This window comes from Triticum aestivum, chromosome 2A (genome assembly GCF_018294505.1).
Source record: "Triticum aestivum cultivar Chinese Spring chromosome 2A, IWGSC CS RefSeq v2.1, whole genome shotgun sequence".
Taxonomy (NCBI): domain Eukaryota; kingdom Viridiplantae; phylum Streptophyta; class Magnoliopsida; order Poales; family Poaceae; genus Triticum; species Triticum aestivum.
The window spans coordinates 489,938,547-489,948,019 of NC_057797.1; positions in this window are offsets into that span (position 1 = coordinate 489,938,547).

The window sequence follows — 9,473 nt, forward strand, 5'->3', positions numbered from 1 at the left end:
ACCGCAGGACGCCGCGCCGCCGCAATGTCGTCGACCGCCTCGCCCCGCCGCCGCAGCGTCGCCGTCTCGCCGGCCGGCCAAGGCCCGGCGAGCTCTCCTTCCTCCGGCAAGCCCTCGTCGCCGGCGAGCTTCGGACCCCGCCGCCGCTACAGTGATTTTCGCCGGATCTAGATCCAGCTACAGTAAACCCTAATTCCGCGAGGTGTTTTTTCTTCTAAGTCCTCAAAATCTCAGATCCATGTGCTCCTGTTCATCGTGCTATAACTCCTCATCCGTAACTCCGTTTTGGACATATAGCATATCAAAATGTTCATCTTAGAGAGTACATCATTTCATTCCATTGCATCATTTTCATTTGAGTTCATCTTGATGCCCGAAATGCTGTTAGAAGAGGGCTACTTGAGATAATTGTCAGATCTGCTGCTCAATTTAGATATTTGTCATTTTTGCCATGATTATTGTGTGCATGATATGCCCCTGAGCTCTACATATGTTTTGTTAAGGGTTTTGTAATCTTTCCAGAGGTGCAACCCATGTATTTTTGTGATGTGTGTGGTGACTAGCACAAGCTTGCCAAGTGAGGCACTTGGTAATTCTGATTTCAGGGACTTAGCAATTCCACTAAGTCCTTGAGCTGTTTATCTCAGGTTGCCATATGTTCATGTTGTTTCCTAGTTATTCATGCCTCTTTTGAGGATGATCAGTAAGGATGTTTTATTAATCTTGTAGTGTTCTATCCATCCATGTCTTTTTTTGCAATTATGGAGCACCCTAGCTTGAGTCAATCAAGCTCTACTTTTGCTACTTTGTGAATCTGGGCAGATTGTCTACTTGTTAGCGATTTTGCTGATGATGTTGTAGTTGATCCGTGCATGCGATGCTATTGTTCTTGCCTTGTCTAGCTTGCTTTTTGTGTATTCTTGACAGATGTATGCTTAGATTATCATGACTTGCTCCGTAATGAGTGCATCGAGCTCGTAAACATGCCTACTTGAGTTATGTTTCAGCATGTGCCAGTTTTTCACAAAGTCTGAAAACTGATTATGTTTTTGCTATGTTCACATGCTTGCAATTGTATTATCTGATCCCTTTTGGCTCAAGGTCACTAAGGGACTTTTGTTAAGCTCTTTGAGTAGCTCCATGCCATGTTTTAGCTTGCCATGTTCAGGTCCTGTAGCATGTAGTTTTGTTACTCCGAAGAGTGCTATCTGATCTGAAATTCCAGACAAGTGTTAATTTCACTAAGTCTGAGATCTGTTTACCATATGCATTTTTGCCATGCTTGCTTGAACCTGTTAATGGATGAATTGGCCGTAGGTCAGTGCTAGACTTTTGTTAAGCATCTTGTATGCATTCCTGCCATGTATTTTTATGCCTTGTTTGGGTGCTGTAGCATGTTCATCTCGTTGCATTTAGATGGCTACTTGCTGTAAATCGCAGACCGGTGTCATATTTGAATCGCTTGCCATTTCCAAACCGTAACTCCGATTCCGGCGTTCTTTATATCGTTTTCAAGCGATTTCATCTCATCTTTCCAGCGCACACTTGGATTCCAAAGTTGAGGCCAGGTTCATGCATCCCTTGTCAAATCTTGCATATGCATCCCGCATCGCATCCCGCATAGCATACCATCTTTGCATCATGTTGTTTGAGTTGCACGTGGTTGATTTGTGTCCTTGTTGCTTGTTGTCTTGTTTTGGTAGAGCCGGGAGACGAGTTTGCTTACGAGGAGCCCGTTGAGTTTGCTTTCGAGGATCCAGTCAACTCTGACAACTGTGCAGGCAAGATGATCATACCCTCGAAATCACTACTATCTTTGCTATGCTAGATTGCTCGCTCTTTTGCTATGCCTATGCTACGATGCCTACCACTTGCTTTCAAGCCTCCCAAATTGCCATGTCAAAACCTCTAACCCACCATGTCCTAGCAAACCGTTGATTGGCTATGTTACCGCTTTGCTCAGCCCCTCTTATAGCATTGCTAGTTGCAGGTGAAGATTGGAGGCCGTTCCTTGTTGGAACATCTATTTACTTGTTGGGATATCATTATATTATCTTGTTATCTTAATGCATCTATATACTTGGTAAAGGGTGGAAGGCTCGGCCTCTCGCCTAGTGTTTTGTTCCACTCTTGCCGCCCTAGTTTCCATCATATCGGTGTTATGTTCCCGGATTTTTGCGTTCCTTACGCGGTTGGGTTATAATGGGAACCCCTTGATAGTTCGCCTTGATTAAAGCTTTTCCAGCAATGCCCAACCTTGGTTTTACCATTTGCCACCTAGCCTCTTTTCCCTTGGGTTTCCGGAGCCTGAGGGTCATCTTATTTTGACCCCCCCCTCCCCCCGGGCCAGTGCTCCTCTGAGTGTTGGTCCGACCGAGTAGACTGCGGGGCCACCTCGGGGCAACTTGAGGGTTGGTTTTACTCATAGGATGTCCCATCTGAGTGTGCCCTGAGAACAAGATATGTGCAGCTCCTATCGGGATTTGTCGGCACATTCGGGCGGTGTTGCTGGTCTTGTTTTAACCTGTCGAAGTGTCTTGAAGAACCGAGATACCGAGTCTGATCGGAACATCTTGGGAGGAGGTCTATTCCTTCGTTGACCGTGAGAGCTTGTCATGGGCTAAGTTGGGACTCCCCTGCAGGGATTTGTACTTTCGAAAGCCGTGCCCGCGGTTATGGGCAGATGGGAATTTGTTAATGTCCGGTTGTAGATAACTAGAACCTTAACTTATCTAAAATGAATCAACTGAGTGTGTTACCGTGATGGCCTCTTCTTGGCAGAGTCCGAGAAGTGGACACGGTGTTGGAGTAATGCTTGCGCAGGTTGTCCTCTAGTTTCTCGCTCGCGCTTTGCCTCCTCTTCTCGCTCTCTTTTGCGAATAAGTTAGCCACCATATTTTGCTAGTCGCTTGCTGCAGCTCCACATATATTTGTACCTTGCCTTACCTATAAGCTTAAATAGTCTTGATCGCGAGGGTGCGAGATTCCTAAGTCCCTGTGGCTCACAGATTACTATTACACCAGATGCAGGGCCTGATGATTCTGCTCCAAGTGACGTGCTTGAGCTCAAGTGGGAGTTCGACGAAGACTCTCAACGTTACTATGTTTCCTTTCCTGATGATCAATAGTGGTGCCCAGTTGGGGGTGATCGGGACCGTGTTGCATGTTGGGTAATCTTTTATTTTGGCGCCGTAGTCGGGCCATGAGTGTTTGGATGATGTAATGTTACTTATGTACTTGATTGACGTGGCGAGTGTAAGCCAACTATGTTATCTCCCCTTTTATTATCTATATTACATGGGATGTTGTGAAGATTGCCTAACTTGCGACATATGCCTTCAATGTGATTATGCCTCTAAGTCGTGCCTCGACACGTGGGAGATATAGTCGCATCGAGGGTGTTACAAGTTGGTAATCAGAGCCTTCCCCGACCTTAGGAGCCCCATTGCTTGATCGTTTTTAGCGGCCGAGTTATGTCTAGAAAAATGTTTTGAGTCTTTTAGGAATTATATATCGGAGAGTTTAGGAATTCTTTTTACTTCCCAGTCTCCTCGTCGCTCTGGTAAGGCATCCTGACGTAGAGTTTTGACTCTTCTCTTTTCAAATTTCACTAAAAAAATTTAGGATCACGCGGGTATCTTGGAATCGTTCCAATGGTTTTATGATGAGAACATTGTCTTGGTGCCTCCTGTCAGGGGTTTTGTGGAAGTGTCCCGGGGAGTTGAGCTCTGAGGTGTTGTCGTCATAATTTTATCGTTGCAGTTCTGGAATACCTGAGTTTAGTACGCCGACATCAAAAATCTCTTTTATGCAGTTCGTTGGTGAGATAACCTCGACGCCACCTAGTACTGGGGCGGGAGTTCGGGAGTATCGCCATAACTGGTATAATGGATGCTTTTCGAAGGTTGAGGTAGATGGTTTCCGAAGGTTTCTTGGTTATGTGTTGAAGGATGGATACAGCTGGATGTAGGATTTGCTAGATTTGGGTGAGATATTATGCTTCCCCTGTATCCCCAACACCTGATTGCATAACCGGAAAGGTTCGGGAGTTTCATAGGTGGGAATTCTAGTAGCTCTAGTTCTTCTTCCACGGATATTGGTTTGAGATTGGGATTTCTTACCGATTATTCGTTCTTGATCCGTACCTTGTTGATTTATTTCTCTACCTTAATTCTAAGTGGCTTCTCAATTTATGGATATGTGATCATTTCAAGAGGAATGCATTCGTTCATTTTGTTCGGATGTGAAGACTATATGTTCCAATTTTCATTCCGTTGGATTCAGCTTCAATATTTGTCTATCAATGTGCTAATGGATGTCAACCTCTTCAGGATGGCTCCTCCAACACACACGACTCTGAATCCTGATCCGTCGCCACCTCCCCCTCCTCCGGAAGCATGGCAAGCTGTGATGGCCGCAACCAATGCAAACACACAGTTGATCATGCAAATTCTTCAAGAGCGCAATCAAGGCAACCAAGGGAATCAAGGCAACAATCAGAATCACTTTGCTTCACTCAACCAGTTCCTTGCTAACGGGCCAAAGACTTTCAGCAATTGTGTTGAGGCAACCGATGCTGACGATTGGCTTGTGGATCTGTGCAAGCATTTCGAGGGCAGTAACGTTAGGCCTGAGGACTTTGGCAAGTTCGCTTCCTTCCAACTCAAAGATCAAGCTGCAGAATGGTTCCAGCAGTACAAGGATTCCAGAGGTGGACGTGTTATCACCTGGGATGAATTCCGTCAAGATTTTCGAGCTCACCATATCCCTCAGAGCATGGTTGAAAGCAAGCATGAGGAATTCCGCAACCTGAAGCAAGGCTCTTTATCTGTGTATGACTACAACAAGTTGTTCCAGAAGCTCGCCCGCTTTGCTAAGCAGGACGTACCTAATGAGAAGAGCATGATATACTAGTTCAGGGGTGGTCTCAGAGAAGAAATTCAGCTAGCTCTTGTTCTCTTTGAGCCCTTGAGGTACGATGAGTTCTACAACATGGCACTGAAGCAAGAGGCTGCCCAATTGAGGTGTGATGCTTCCAAGAAGCGAGTCAGAGATGTTACTCCTTCTTCCTCTACTCAAGTGGCCAAGCAGCGGAAGTATTGGCTTCCTCCTCCTCCGTTCCATCTGTCGTATCAGCAGAAGAGCAAAGGTGGCAGTGGATCTTCCCACCCACCCAACCCTGGCTTTCAGAACAAGACTTCGTCTCAACCTCCAAGATCGAGTGCTTCGTATCACCGTCCGCTTTCAGAGGTCACGTGCAACAAGTGCCAACAGAAGGGTCACTATGCCAACAAGTGTTTCAACCAGAGGCGTCTTCCTCCTCCTCCTATGAGATCGGCAAGTACAGCTGTGGTCAAGCATAACCCTAAGCACGCCAAGGTCAACTTGATGAATGCAGCTCAGGCAGAGGACTCGTCAGATGTCATCATGGGTAACCTTCCTGTTATTGATATTCCAGCTAAAGTTCTTTCTGACACTGGTGCATCACATTCTTTCTTGTCATGCCCTTTTGCATGGAAGCACAATGTTGATACTGAGATCATGCCCAAAGTCATGCAAGTTGTTTCTCCCGGCAAGCTTTTGACTTCTAGTTTGGTTGCTCCCGATATCTCTATCACGTTGGGTGACTACAAGTTTCTCTCTTCTCCGCTGGTTCTTGGTAACTCGGATATTGATCTTATTCTCGGAATGGATTGGCTTTCTAAGCACAAGGCTCAGCTTGATTGTGCAGCCGGGCAGATTCAATTGACTCATTCGTCTAAGGATGTAATTGTCTTTATCGCTCGTGATGATACTATCCGTCTGTTTTCTCTCAATGAGAAGGGTGAACTTGATGCCATCTCGCAAATTCCAGTCGTTTGCGAATATCAAGACGTCTTTCCAGAAGAGCTTCCAGGAATGCCTCCGCACCGGCCAGTTGAATTCATTATTGATCTTGAGCCTGGCACGAAACCTGTGTGCAAACGTCCTTACAAGCTCGGACCTGAAGAGTTGAAGGAGCTGAAGAAGCAACTCGATATTCAAGAGAAAATGGGTCTCATCCGGCCTAGTTCTTCTCCGTGGGGTTGTGGTGTTCTTTTTGTTAAAAAGAAGGATGGAACGGACCGACTTTGTGTTGATTACCGTCCATTGAACAAGAACACCATCAAGAACAAATATCCACTTACCAACATCAACGAGCTGTTCGAACAACTCAAAGGTGCCCAAGTATTCTCCAAGCTTGATCTCCATATGGTTTATCATCATATTCGAATCTGTGAGCAAGATATTCCCAAGATGGCTTTCAGGACAAGCTATGGTTCATACGAATACACTGTCATGTCTTTTGGCCTCGTCAACGCTCCTCCGACTTTCTCTCGCATGATGAATTTCATCTTCAACGCCTACATCAATGACTTCGTTTTGGTCTATCTCGACGACATTCTGGTTTTCTCCAAGAACAAGGAAGATCATGCCAAGCACTTGCGTTTGGTACTCGATAAGCTCAGGGAACATCAGTTCTACACCAAGTTCTCCAAGTGTGAATTTTGGCTCAATGAGGTTCTTTATCTTGGTCATATCATCTCTGCCAAGGGCATTGTGGTGAATCCTGAGAAGGTGTCTGCAATTGTGAATTGGGAACCTCCTCAGAACGTGAAGCAACTCCGTAGCTTCCTCGGTCTCGCGAGCTATTGCCGAAGATTCGTTGAAAACTTTTCTAAGATCGCGAAGCCTCTCTCTGATCTTCTCCAAAACCACGTAAAGTACATTTGGTCTCCGGAGTGTGACATTGCTTTCAACACTTTGAAACAGAAATTGATCACTGCTCCAGTTCTGACTCCGCCTGATGAATCCAAGCCGTACGAGGTCTTTTGTGATGCCTCTCTCCAAGGTCTTGGCATAGTATTGATGCAAGAGAAGAAAGTTGTTGCTTATACCTCTCTCCAGTTGAGGTCTAATGAGAAGAACTACCCCACTCATGATCTCGAGTTGGCGGCAGTTATGCATGCTCTTTTGACTTGGAGACATCTCTTATTGGGAAGAAAAGTGGACATTTTCACTGATCACAAGAGTCTCAAGTACATCTTCACTCAGCCTAATCTCAACCTCAGGCAAACTCGATGGGTCGAAATGATTCAAAAGTATAATCCGAGTATCGAGTATACTCCAGGCAAGGCCAATGTGATTGCTGACGCATTGAGCAGAAAAGCTTACTGCAACAGTCTGATTCTCAAGCCTTATCAACCCGAGCTTTGTGAAGCTTTCTGCAAACTTAATCTGCAAATTGCTCCTCAAGGTTTCCTCGCCAACCTTCAAGTCTCTCCTACCTTGGAAGACCAGATTCGCCAAGCTCGGCTTCTTGATGCTATGGTGAAAAAGGTGAAGATTGGGATTACCAAGAGTCAACCCAAGTACAAGTGCTACCGCCTTGACGACAAGGATACTCTCTTCTTCGAGGATCGTATTGTTGTGCCCAAAGGTGACCTCCGTAAAGTGATCATGAACGAGGCTCACAATTCTCTCCTCTCCATCCACCCTGGGAGCACGAAGATGTATCAGGACCTCAAACAGGCTTATTGGTGGACTCGAATGAAGCGCGAGATTGCTCAATTCGTGAATGAATGTGATGTCTGCAGAAGAGTGAAGGTAGAACACCAAAGGCCAGCTGGTCTCCTCCAACCTCTTGCCATTCCAGAATGGAAGTTTGACCACATTGAGATGGACTTCATGACTGGGTTTCCAAAGTCCAAGCGTGGCAATGATGCTATATTCATTGTCATCGACAAACTCACCAAAGTGGCTCACTTTCTTCCTATCAAAGAGTCGATCACTGCAGCTCAATTGGCGGAACTCTATACCTCTCGGATTGTCTCTCTGCATGGTATCCCACAAGTGATCTCTTCAAACCGTGGCAGCATCTTTACCTCCAAGTTTTGGGATTCTTTTCAGAAGGCCATGGGCACCAACATCCGCTTCAGCACAGCTTTCCATCCTCAAACTAGCGGTCAAGTCGAGCGTGTCAACCAGATTCTTGAAGATATGCTCAGGGCTTGTGTGATCTCCTTCGGCATGAAGTGGGAGGATTGTCTTCCTTATGCTGAATTCTCCTACAACAACAGTTTTCAAGCAAGTTCGGGCAAGGCCCCATTTGAAATTCTGTATGGCAGGAAGTGCCGTACCCCTCTCAACTGGTCTGAAACCGGTGAACATCAGCTTTTGGGTAATTACTTAATCACAGAGGCAGAGGAAATGTGCAAAGTCATTCGTGATAACCTCAAAGCAGCCCAATCCCGCCAGAAGAGCTACTATGATAGTAAGCACCATGATTTGGCTTTCAAGATCGGAGATCATGTTTACCTCTGCGTCTCTCCTATGAAAGGTACTCGTCGCTTCGGTATCAAAGGGAAGCTTGCCCCTAGATACGTGGGACCTTTCAAGATTATCAGCAAGAGAGGCGACCTTGCCTATCAACTCGAGCTTCCTTCAAACTTTGCAAATGTTCATGATGTGTTTCATGTCTCTCAGCTTCGAAAGTGCTTCAAGACTCCTGACCGAACCGTCAACTTCGAAGACATTGAGCTCCAAGAAGATCTCTCCTATCATGAGCACCAGTTGCTATTCTTGAAGAGACTGAACTCAAGACTCGCAACAAGTCAATCAAATTTCTCAAAGTCAAGTGGTCACACCATTCCGACCGTGAAGCTACCTGGGAACGCGAGGATCACCTCCGTTCTGAGTACCCGGCGTTCTTTCAGTCCTAGATCTCGGGACGAGATCCTTTCGTAGTGGTGGAGTGTTGTAACACCCCGGATATGACTTTCCCAATTTGTACTCCAACTCTTGTCGTTTCCGGTGTTAAGTTATTTTATTTTCTCGGATTCGGGTCTTTGTCTCCGTGTGTTGTTGTCATTGTCATGCATCTCATATCATGTCATCATGCACATTGCATTTGCATACGTGTTCATCTCATGCATTTTAGCTTTTTCCCCGTTGTCCGTTTTGCATTCCGGCGCTTCGTTCTCCTCCGGTGGTCTTTTCTACCTTTCTTTCGTGTGTGGGGATTAAACATTTCCGGATTGGACCGAGACTTGCCAAGCGGCCTTGGTTTACTACCGGTAGACCGCCTGTCAAGTTTCGTGCCATTTGGACTTTGTTTGATACTCCAACGGTTAACCGAAGGACCGAAAAGACCTCGTGTGTGTTGCAGCCCAACACCCCTCCATTTTGGCCCAAAACCCACCAAAACCTTCCCCATCATCTAGATCGTTCGATCACAATCGCGTGGCCGAAAACCGCACCTCATTTGGACTCTCCTAGCTCCCTCTATGCCTATAAATAGGTCCTTCTCGAAAAAATCCGGATCCCCCTCGTCCAAAACCCTAAAAAATCGTCTCCACGCCGGCCGGACACGTCCGTCCGGGCCGGACGCTTCCGCCGCCGCCAACCGGGAGCTGCCACGTGGCGCCCCCCAGACCACTTCATCGCCCCGCGCC